Below are 12254 nucleotides of genomic sequence, written 5' to 3'. Positions count from 1 at the left end.
GGGCACCACACAAAGGGCCTGTTCAGTTTCACCCCACCTAGAGACCAGCAAAGCAAAGTGTCAGCCATGCAGCTGGAACAACCGTGGTTCCTAGTACCCTGCTCCGCAGAGGAGCCCACCAGCTTTCAGTAGTTATCACCCCATGGGTACTCCTGTTCCTGGGCACCTGCTGCCTGAGTCCCTCCCCATCCTTCCCGGCCTCACCAGCGCCCAGGATCTGCACTGGCAGCCTGCCCAGGCCTCTGCAGCTACATAGGTGCAAGATGCCCACCTAGGCCCCTGCGGCTGACCCCCGTTGCCAGGTGTGCAGTGTGGCCAGCCCCTCCCAGCTGTGCACCTGCACACCCCCAGGCTGATCCCCGTCACCAACCTCCGCTGTTGTGCACACACCTGTGGGGAGATTCTGCAGCTCTAGGAAAGTACACCACCTGCCAGGGCCGCAGCTGCTGTGGGCCCATGTTTGGCCCAAGCCCTTGCGACTGGCCCTGTTCCCCACCGCTACGTGTGAGTCTGCGACCAGCCCCTGCCACTACACAGGCACCTGCAGCTGGTCTCCACAGCCAGGTGTGTGCACACCTCCAACTCTGGCCATCACTGCTTCCTGCCCTGTGCCCGAGCAGCTGAACCTGGAGGTGCCACTGAGGAACCCACCGGCCCTTGCAGCCACTGCAGAGCTCGCACAGTGCTTGCCAGGAAGCACACAGTTGATGCTGTGACCCTCAGTGGCCTGAGCCAATGGCACAGTATCCCTCCCACCCCCTGACCCTGCACTTGGAACCCTACACCACTAGGCCTGGGATCACAGCACACTCTGGCATGCCCCCGCCTGCAGGTGAAAGGTCTTATACCAAAGTCAGCCCATAAAGTCTGGAAGAGATGGCTGCTTCTTCAAGTGCACAGATACCTATTAATAGCAAGACTTCAGGGATCACAAAGAATCAGGGAATCGTGAGACCACCAAAGGAACATGGCAAACTTCCAGTAACTCTCCCCAAAGAAATGGGGACACATGAGTTGGCCAACAAAGAATTCAAAATAATTGTTCCAAAAATGCTCAGAGAGCTACAAGAGAACACAGATAAAACAACAAAATCAGGAAAACAATACAAGAACAAAATAAGAAGTTCAACAAAGAGATAGAAAACATAAAAAAGAACCAAACAGACATTTTGGAGCTGAAGAATACAACGACTGAAACGAAGAATTTAATACAGAGCTTCAACAGCAACAGAAGAAAGAAACAGTGAGCTTGAAGACATATCACTTGAAATTATTCAAACAGAGAAGCAAAGGGGGGGGGAGAATGAAAAGCCTCCAGGACTTACAGGACACCGTTAAGAGACAGTCTACACATCACTGGAGCCCCGGGAGGAGAAGACAGGGAGGGAGGGCGGGAAGCTTGTTTAAAGAAATGATGGCTGAGAACTTCCCAAACCTTGGGAGGCATTTGGAGTCCAAGTTTCAGTCCACAACTCTCTTTCCAAGACACATGGTAATGAAACTGTCTAAAATCGTAACTCTCAGAGCAGCCTCTTTGTTTGCAACTGTTGACTTCAGTGCCTAGTTACCCAGTTGTCTTGTTTTACATTCTAGGGTTAAGAGCTTTGCTGTTTAGGTTGCAGGTTTTGTTGTTTGGATCAGTATTTCTTGGGAACGCTGTCTGTGCACTCTTAGTTGGCCTCTTGGTACCTGACGGTACAGCCTGTGGGCAAGCAGGCGTCCAGACTGCTGTGCTGTCCGTGTGCACTGACCGGTAACTTGAGGCTGTGAGAAGCAATGGAACAGATGATTTGTCGATAAACATCTGCTTTCAGGGCTAGGCCTGCTCAGCTGTCCAAGACTTGTAGGATGGGCCATAAATGCTTGGGGTGAAATGTGTCCAATCTCTCAATTCTGTTAATTACACACACTGTTACAGTTGACAGGTCCTCACATTGAAGCAGAAGCCAGAGGTATAAAAACTCAGTAACTGCCACCGTTTCAAAGCAGTAGGAGAGGAATGGCAAATAATAGTTTTCCTACTCTAATTTTAAGATGAAATGATTTCACCTGAAGCTTTTAAGTTTGGTTTTCTCTTTAGGTTGTTTATACATGTTTTTACCTGATTCTTCAAACTTTAGCCCTATCTGAGCCGTGAGAAATATACTTCTGCACTTGGAGAAATCCAGTACCCAAGTGCTGCATTGGTTGTTCAGTGTGTCTCCGATTAAAGTATAGGATTTCATGCCCACTTTTCTTTTCTTCTTTTAAAAGAAAACATAGTTTATTGAGAAATTACTGGAGAATTTTTGTTTAACAGATTCCTCATTTTTAATTCTGTCATTTGAAATGTCTATCATAAAGCCTTGAAGGGGCATAGCACTTTTTTACAACTTAAAGGTGTTCTCACATTTAACATCTGATTTAACCTTCAAAATAGCCCTTTGCAGTGGCTCAGAGTACAGGGGCCCGAGATGCAGAGGCTAGGGCTGCCACTCCCAGGAAGTGGACGGCAGGCCCCGGGGGACAGCCCTGTGGTCTCCACAGCAAGGCACAGTAGGACAAGGCACCGGGGTTTCTGTTGACTGGCACCTTTTTTCTTCAAAATTCATGGAAATTTCAAACACACGTGTTTACTGGAATTTCAAGGACTATAAAGCATTCTTATTTTAACTGTTAAGAGTATTTTCCATGTTTAACATACCTTTAGTGCCAAGTTGTTGGAGGTGGGAAATAAGTTGATTTCATCACTGTGAAACCATACTTTGATTTAAAAAGAAAAGAAAAAGAAACCTGCAAGCTTGATAACTTGCCTTTTTGTCCCTGCCTTCAGTACACTGAAAATACTATCAATTAAAAATGCATGACTCAAATGCATGCCAACTGGTTTTCGAATGCTTGTCACAGTCGTTTTGTATTTGGTGGTTAAAGCTGTACTGAAGTCGCTTGTGAGTCGGATATTTCTCTGTGAAGGTGAGGCAGTGCCTGGGGGCCTGTGCCGTGGCTGTCGCCCTTCGCCCGCAGGAGGGTGGTCTCTGCCTGACGCCCCTCGCCCAGCAGCATCTAACGTCTGCAGTTACTGTGGCAACGCTCCTGTGCTCTCTGCCAATAAACTCCTGACCCGGCTGGCCCTCGCCTGTGCTGCTTCTCTTCTCTGTTTATTTGACTGAGTCCTTGAGCAAGAATAGAAGAAAAATGTCCTTAGGTACTCGGATTTTTTTACTTGATCTGCAACTATCCGATTACTGTACTCTGGCCTTCCTGTCTTCCTCTTTGTTTCCAGGAGTAATGTTGGCTTTAAGCACTAGCCCGTGACTTCAGACTTTTACCCAATGTAGTTATGTTTTGGGATCCATGTAGCGGCCTCGGCTTTAGGCTGGGTCTGGTGTTTGTCCCCGGGGATGTCGCGGTGAGATGGTGTCTCACCCATTGTCAGAGCCGTTCTCACAGGGTGACGCCACACAGCAGAGCACTTGGCTGGGCGTGGGTACGAGTCGAGTCCACAGAAAACGTAGAAAGCACAGCGGGCAGTGTCGGGATCCATCCATGAGGGAGGGGTGTGTGGTGCCAGGCCGGGGCCCCCAGCAAGGTGGGCTGTTGGAGGGGGCTCTTGGCAGGAAGAAGGCATTTGATCCTGACCCCCAGGATTCCTCTCAAGGAGCAGAAGGCAGCACAGAGACAGAAGAACCTCCAGTTCCCTTGAAATCCTCAAGTGAAACAGGCTGTCTGTCTCGGGCCCTAGCCAACACCTCGGTCGTAAAACTAGTAAAAGATGGATTAATGGCGATGTTAGCTGTCAGAAGCAGTCACTCTTAACTGGTTCACACTACCAGTCACAGTCAACACGGCCAGTGTTTTGGGTTTAAGTTGAAGCCACACTCACAGCAAGATCCCAGGCAGCAGGCGTGGTGTCCCCTGCCTGTGGGCCACCGGGCTTCCTGAACCTGTGCAAGCATGAGCAGGCAGCGTCGGCTGGGTCTTCCAGATGCTCAGGGCTGCCCACACTTCCCTTTCCTCATTCCCCACCACCATAGGAGCTCCCATGGGGGCAGCGTGCAGATGTGCCCCATCTGCCCGGGATGCTGCGCTGTGGTCACCTCCCTGGGCCCACGTGGGTATGTGGGGAAACGCTTAGGGGCGGAATTGCCAAGTCAAAGATGTGCTCCTTTTTAAGAGCCATAAAGCCAAACTGCCCTCCAGAGAACTTGTGCCAATTTACCCTCCCACTAGTCGTGCAGAAGGCCCAAACTTAAATCCATGCTGTACGTAAGAAAAAGCCATTTTTAAAAAAATTAAGGTTTATATTTTGTATTATTAAATTTTAACCTTTGCCATACATACTGTGGCAGTCATGAAGCAGGTGTCCTTTAATCCATAAACAGCAGTCACAGGCTACAGGAGCACTGTTGTTATGAAGGGCACACCGCGGGCATCCCTGGGAAATCAGTCCTGCTGTGGAGGAAAGTGGAACAGAGTCTGTGTCCCAATCAGAACACATGGAAAAGCGAGCAGCCTGGCCCACCTAAGCAAGCCCTGGTCCTTCTGAAAAACTCGATAAGCTTCTATTGTTGGTGTAATCAAGTTCAAATGTTATTCCTAGGACAGGTTAGTTTTTTTGGTGGAAATACAGGATTTACACCTCACTATCCAAAAATCTACGTGTTTTGAATATGGTAAGGTTCAAAGTACCCTTCCAGCCAGGTTCAGGCCCGGGGCGGGGGGCGGGGGGGGGTTGCTGCAATTGCTGGCCCTACGGGCCCCTAGTTGGCTCTGTCAGCCTAGCTTAACCACACACAGCTTGGAATTTTCAGGGGGAGACATACCTTCAAAGAGTGGGTATTCAGTTTTGGGGTTTTTTTCCTGTTTTCTCTAGGATTTTTAAAAATAGCTAATACATTCTTACATGTCAAAAATCAAAGCAGTATGCAAGGTCACCCTGGGGCTTCCTTGCCTCTCCCTCACTCCCTCCTCACCCCACACCTACAGTAACCACTGGCTAGTGTGTGTATCCTTCCAGAGTTCCTTGATGTGGATACAGGTATTATTCCTCCTCCCTTCCTCAAACAAAAGGCAACATGTTACACACAGTCTTTTTCCATCTATACTGCATCTTGGAGCTCTTGGCACGTCTGGGTACATTGAGAGCTTTCTCCTTCTTATCGAAGGCTGAATAATGTTCCATTGTGTGAATATGCCATGTTTTCTTTAACCACTTCCTTGCTGATAAACAATTGGGTCCTTTCCAATTCCCTGGTTCTTCTGAGGTAATTCCAAAATACATGATTAATGACAGCATCGTCAACTTCTGTCTTCACCCACATTTCTGTCTCCTTCCTTCATTCATTAGAAAAAGTAACAGCATTCCTCCCAGTTCAGCCCCTTTCCTATGCAGAGGCAAGAAGCATTTACAAAATTTGATGGAAGGGGGGAAAAATCCAGAAAAAATGTGAAAGACCTTTTTGATGAAAACTTTATTGAAATAAATATAAGAAGACCAACTTAAATGGAGACATACTCTATTTGGGGATAAAAAGAGTCAATATTATAAAGATGTCAGTCCTCCAAAATTAGTAAGTTCAATGCAGTTTAATAAAATTCCCAAATGGAATGTTAAAATAGAAATCGACAAGCTCATTCTAAAGTTCATATAAAAAAGAAAATTGCCAAGGAATGCAAAGAACAAGGTGGGGTAGGGAGACTTGCCGTACAAAATACTAAAATGCACTGCAAAATTAAGTTAAAACAATGCTATGAGCTCAGGTGTAGACCAGTTGATCCACAGAAGAGCAGCATCTAGAAACTTTCCCTTGTATCTGTGGCAATTTATGAAAAAGTATGATGTGACATTTTACATCAGTAAGGGCTCTTCACTGGATGGTGTTAGGAACTTTTTCTTCCCATTTAATTGAATTTTTTTAAAAAAGGTTGGATCCCTAATTCATATTCACCAAAAAAGTTAATTCCAGGTGGATTAAAGATCTAAAAGCAAAAGGTAAGATTTTTTTAAAGGCATTGGAAGAACATAAGAATTTTTTTATGACCAAAGGGTGAATCTTTCTGTAGGTGACTCAAAATACCCCATAAAGAAAGGGTTTGAGGTTTGACTCTGCGTATTAGTATTTTCTATACAAAAGAAAGCATACAGTCAGTAACGGGCTATGACAAAGCATTTGCAACACGTTTGACACAAGATTGGGGTCAGATAGATAATACAGAGATCCTAGCTAGTTAAACAGACAGATACCCACGGTGGAGGGAGGGAGGGGGAAGGCAGTGTGCTTTTCTAGTTTTCCCAAAATAATTTTAAGCTTGGCAAAGCACATAAATAGGCCACTCATCAAAGAAATAGATGATTCATCAACATGAAAAAGAAGGTAACCCTCACTGTCAGTGAAATGCAAATTCAGATAATCATGTTTTATTCCTGATATTGCTAATGTATGGCTTGTTCTTTTTTGTCAAGCTTGCTAGAGGCTTATCAATTTTACTAATCTTTTCAAAGAACCAGCTTTTGGCTTCATTTGTTTTTGTTATCAATTTTATTGATTTCTGCTCTTTTTCCTTCATTCTGGAAGATGTGGGCTTACTTTTGTCTCTTAAGATGGAAGCTTAGATTATTGATCTGAGGCCTGCTTTCCTAATATAAGCTCTCAATGCTATAAATTCCTTCTAAGTACTACTTCCTTTAACTGTGCCCACAAATTTTAATATATTGTATTTTCTTCCATTTAAAATATCTTCTAATTCCTCTTGAGACCATGTTTTTGGTGGATTATTTATGAGCAGGTTGTTTAATTTCCGACTGATTTGAGATTTTCCTACCTTTACTGATTTCTAGTTTAATTCCATTATAGTCAGAAACATACTTTGTATGATTTTAAATTTTAGGTTATTTTAATAACCAGGATCTGAACTGTCTTGATGAATGTTCCATGTGAACATGAAAACTTTGTGTTCTGCTTTTGCTGGGTAGAGTGTTCTATATATGTCAGAATGATTTGGTTATTAATGGTGCTGTTTAGTTCTTCTGTGTCTTCACCAATCTTTTGTCTACTAGTTCTGTTACTGATAGGCATGTTGATGTCTCTAACTATAATTGTACATTTGTCTAGTTCTCCTTTCGGGGGTCAGATGTTCCTTCATATATCGTATTTTGCCTCAGGACAGTCTTCTTTGTAGTTTTAGCCTTTTTCCCAGAAGATCAGCTTAATCTGCCCTCCGTAGCCACTCTGTTTACTTTCGTAGTGCAGCTTTCCCTGTGCATGCAGAGAACCCTTGTTGGTCTTGCATTCTGTCATTTGTAGGGATGATGTCTGCCGTGCTTCCCATAGAAGCCTGCCAGGTTTTAGGAACGTTCACGCGCTCACACTCATTCACTGTGGGCTCAGACACTTAAAGCCCTTGTTAGGTTCTCAGGAAAAATCCACTGCTGTGTCTCCTCCATGACAGCACTCTTCCACCTCTGACCCCAGGTGAGTGGGAACTTCCCACACATCAAGCAATCCTTTGACACCAGCTGGGTGTCCTACAATTCAGCTCCGTGCTGACACTGTCTACCTGGAGACAGTGGCAGGTCCCACGGGTTAAGGGCTCAGCCCCACAAGACTGCCCCCCCCCACCAACTTCAGACGCCAATCACAGGTCCAGGTTGTTACCTGTGCTTCTGACCAACCAGCTGTAAATTGGAAGGTCCCGGGACCCCCTCCCTTGGGTTCAATTAATTTGCTAGAGCAGCTCACAGAAATCAGGAAAACAGTTTACTTACTGGATTACTGCTTTATTACAGAAGATATAACTCAAGAACAGCAGGATGGAAGAGATGCATGGGGCACGGTACAGGGAAAGAGTGCAGTTTACATGCTCTGTGGGTACCACTTTCCTCACATCTCCCATCTGTTCGCCACCTGAACCCCGTCCTTCTGGGTTTTATGGAGGCTTCATCACATAGGTGTGAGTGATTAAGTCACTGGCCATTGGTGATTGACTCAATCTCCAGCCCCTCTGTCCTCCCCAGAGGTCAGGGATGGGTCTGAAAGTTCCAACCCTCTCCTCCCAGTTGGTTTCCCTGGCAACCAGCCCCCATTCTTAGGGGCTGGCCAGAAGTCATCTCAAAAGGTGTGTTGGGAAGGGGCTTGTTATGAATAACAAGGCACTCCTTTCACCTTTCTGGCTCTGGAGCTGTTTCAGGAACCGAGAACAAAAGACCAAATTCTAGAACTGTTGTTCTCATTCCCCGTGTTCCCAGTTTCCTTTTGGTATCACTTCTCTTCTGTCTGAAGCACATCCTTTGACTATTCCTTTAAAGCAGGTCTCCTGGCTATCAATTCTTAGTTTTCCTGCATATGAGTATATCCTTATTTCTCTCTCATTCCTGAGGGATATTTCACTGGATACAGAATTCTGAGTTGACAGTTCTTTTCTTTCAGCACTTTAAGAAACGTGCCACTTCCTTCTGGCCTCTGTAGTTTCTGATGAAAAAACGCATGGGCATTTGAATTGTTGTTCCCTTGTAGGTCATCTTTCATTTTTCTCTGGCTGCTTTCAAGGTGTCTGTTAGTTTTCAACAGTTTTCAATGTATCTAGGCTTGGATTTCCTGGTTTATCCTGTTTCAGCTTCACTCAGCTTACTTGGGAGGTTTTTAGCCATCATTTCCACACATGTTTTTAAAGCACTACATTCTTCCTCTTATCCTTCTAGGACTCCTATAACACAACCCGGAAACTTTTTCTTCAGCCCTTTTTTCCTCTCTGTTGTTCAGACTGGATGATTTGTATTATCTTTGTCATCTTCAATCTTCTGTTGAGTCTATCCAGTAAGGTTTTTTTTAATTTCAGTTGGAGTATTTTTCAGTTCTAATATTTTCATTTAGTTCTCCTATCATCTGTTTCTCTACTAATAATTTCTATTTCAATGCTTATTTCAAGAGGGTGATTTCTCATTTGAACTTTTCAATAATAGCTTCCATCAAGCCTATGAGGGCAGCTACTGATTTTCTTTTTCCATGAGAGCCATTTTCATGGTTTTCATATGCTGAGTAACTTGGGATTGAATCTTAGGCATCTGAATATTACATGATAAGACATGACCAAGTCCCGTGGAGAATGCTGGTATTTTTGTTTTAGCAAGTAATCAACCTATTTAGGCTCAGGCCCCAAGTCCTGTGGGTGTTGGTTCCAATGTCAGTTCAGTCTTCAAAGCTTTGGCAGTGCTATTTGGACCTACCCCATGTGTACACCATCTTGTGGTCAGTCTGAGACCCGAGGAGGGGGTCTGCCAGTCAGGCCAGTCTCAAGGGTGCTTGGTAGGCTAATTAGGATCAGCTCCATGGGGGGACGTGTGAACAAGGGAGCAGGTGGGGGAAAGCTGGGGAGTTACAGGTGTATAACATTATTCCATGTTTGCGCAAAAAAAAAAGAAAAAGTGTGTATGTACCTCCAAGTGCCTGGAAAAAAGGTCTGGAAGTTTACACACCAAACTTAACACTGGTTTCCTCTAAGGGGGGGTGTAGAATTTTGGTAAGGGGGTGGTACTGAAAGGAACCTGCACTTTTTACTCTATAACTTCTCTTTGAGTTACTTTACCCATGCCCTATCACTTTTGTAATTTTCAAAACAATAAGAAGGTGTGAGGGAAAGATTGAGGAAAATGTGGCATTTAACACAAAGTATATACACAGAACGTGTCTCTTCCTGGATGTATCTAACGTATCTTGTTAACAACAGTTATCTAATGAAAAATCCATTTAGGGATCAATGTGATCATCCACTTTCTTCAACCATTTATGTGCTAATCAGAATTATTTTCCACAAAACAGAAGTTTCAGCCTGTAACATTAATGAATTTTATTCACATTTTTCCAAGTAACTGCAATATTCAATACAAGCGAAAAGCAATACATAGTTCTTAGAAAACACAGCCCCCGATTCCCACTGCCCGAGCCTTGGGATGGTAAGTGCCCAGCCTTTGTTCTTCAGAATGTTAAAGTGAATGCAGTGCTCAAAATAAATATACAACAACACAGGGAGACTGTTCTTAAATACAGTTTTGCTAATTATAAAAGAAATCCAAAAAGAGGCCTCTACTGTCTTCACTCAGGTGTCCCGACTTTCAAAATGGAAATAAGTAATAGACGAGCAGCTTTCCCCCCTCTCACACTAGCAGGCTGGAAGGGAGCAAATCTGGGCCCAAAACCTAGACGTCACTCCTTGCACAGGATTTGGTATTAAGCACACACCTTACGTTGAAGAGCTCCCTATTCATCCTATTGTACAAAATCCATTTCAAATACAAGGTCACACTTTTAGGATCACTTTTTAAATATTTAGCTGATCACAAGACTACAGTAAGAACCTTATAAGTCAGGCATTGACAGTTTGATCCCAAACCAACTACAGAATCAGACTGTGTAAATATTAGCACCATTTTTTATCTAGTCCAGTGAAATGTAAAACTACCCACTAAACTATTTTCTACTGAAGCAGTCAACAAGGAAAGTTGTTTTTACTTCTAACATAGGCTTGGCCTCTCTCCCTCTTTGCCAATAATACATTTGAACACTTTATCAAGTACTAACCTTCCGTTGATAAAGTTTACGCCCAGCACAGCCTTAGAACTCAAAAGCCACCTTTCTTTTGTGCAGTTTAGTTGGTTGAGTTTATGTGACCCAGTATACACACCTTTCAGGTTACTAGCAATTTACATTTGATGAATCAATGACAAAGCTATTTCATAAGAAGCACCACAAATGTGTGCTTACTACCTTACAAGTTAATTCAGATAACCTATGCCCTATTTTACTTTTAGTAAACTTGAAAAAATGTATATATGTACTTGGAAATTTTCTGACAGTAGGGGAGTACAAGCATTTTGACACCTCCTAAATAAGAGCGATCTTTTAGGTTTTAAAAGAAAGAAAATGGACAGATTCCTATTTAGTTCTCACTCACCTCGGTCCAGTGGAGGTATTCAGGTGTTACTCAATATTCTATTATTGCTTTTCATAAAAGTAACACAGAAAACATGTTTATGGCAAATTGTTTTAATTAAGAACTTAAAACCAAAATTTTAAAAACAGTCTTATGTAGCAATTATTTTATTCTATATTTTAAATATCACTGGATTCTCAGTTTCAAACTTTTCAACATGATAGGTAATTTTAAACTACCTTGCCGTCTTATAAGTTGTCCAAAGAAATGGGAACATGATCACAACATCAGTTTCTAGAATGAGAAGGAAAAAGTAGGACATCAAATTGTTACAACTTGGGCTTCCCTGGTGGCGCAGTGGTTCAGAGTCCGCCTGCCGATGCAGGGGACGCGGGTTCGTGCCCCGGTCCGGGAAGATCCCACATGCCACGGAGTGGCTGGGCCCACGAGCCATGGCCGCTGAGCCTGCACGTCCGGAGCCTGTGCTCTGCAACGGGAGAGGCCGCAGCAGTGAGAGGCCCACGTACCGCAAAAAAAAAAAAAAAAAAAAAAAAAAAATTGTTACAACTTAAAAATTTTTGTAGGCTTAAAAGATAATCTTTACCCCTAAAGAGAAAGAAAAGTAAAGAAACCCTAACCAACTAATGACTTGGACATAGGAAGGGAACTCACAAGTACTTCATATTGACTCATTCATTGTTCATGCACATTAAAAGTACTTTAAAAATTTTGTTCATTTGTCCTCTACTTAAAAATGGGGAAAAATTGGCCAGTATTGCCCTCTAGGTTCTTCCAGATCTGCATCTGGAGTTTGCAGTAATAAGTAAGCACATTGAATATGAGTCTGTTTTCTAAAGGAGAGAGTCTGGCTTGCTCAGAGCCTCGAAGGGTCGGGTTTCTAAGACAGTCCATCAGTGTGGACCCGAGCTCCTCCCCTCGGCCTCTTCCTAAGATTGTCAGCTGCAACGGGAATGGAACGCCAGAGCCGGTGGTTGAAACCGAACATGCAGGAAGTGATTTTAAAGAAACAGTTTCCACCATCATGACGCCACAGGAATTTCATCTTTAGGTACCTGCAATGTTTAAGGACTATAATAACAGCAAGATTCACCAGAATCACTAGCGAGGTTGTTTTGGACAACACACAGACCTTCTTCGTACTAAATATACATCGCAGTGACCAGGAGAGCTCACGATGTATTCACCTAAAAACAATGCAAATATTTTTAAAGTTTTTTTTTTAAAAAGCTCATGATTTTTCAGTATGAGTTTGCAAAACTTAATACAGTTGTGTAAGATGATACTGTGTGAAGATTTTACATGGAATAAAACATTTGTGTTCTAAAAAT

Source organism: Hyperoodon ampullatus, assembly GCF_949752795.1.
Source record: "Hyperoodon ampullatus genome assembly, chromosome: 1".
NCBI lineage: Eukaryota > Metazoa > Chordata > Mammalia > Artiodactyla > Ziphiidae > Hyperoodon > Hyperoodon ampullatus.
The sequence above is the reverse complement of the archived record's forward strand: the minus strand, read 5'-3'. Positions refer to the sequence as shown.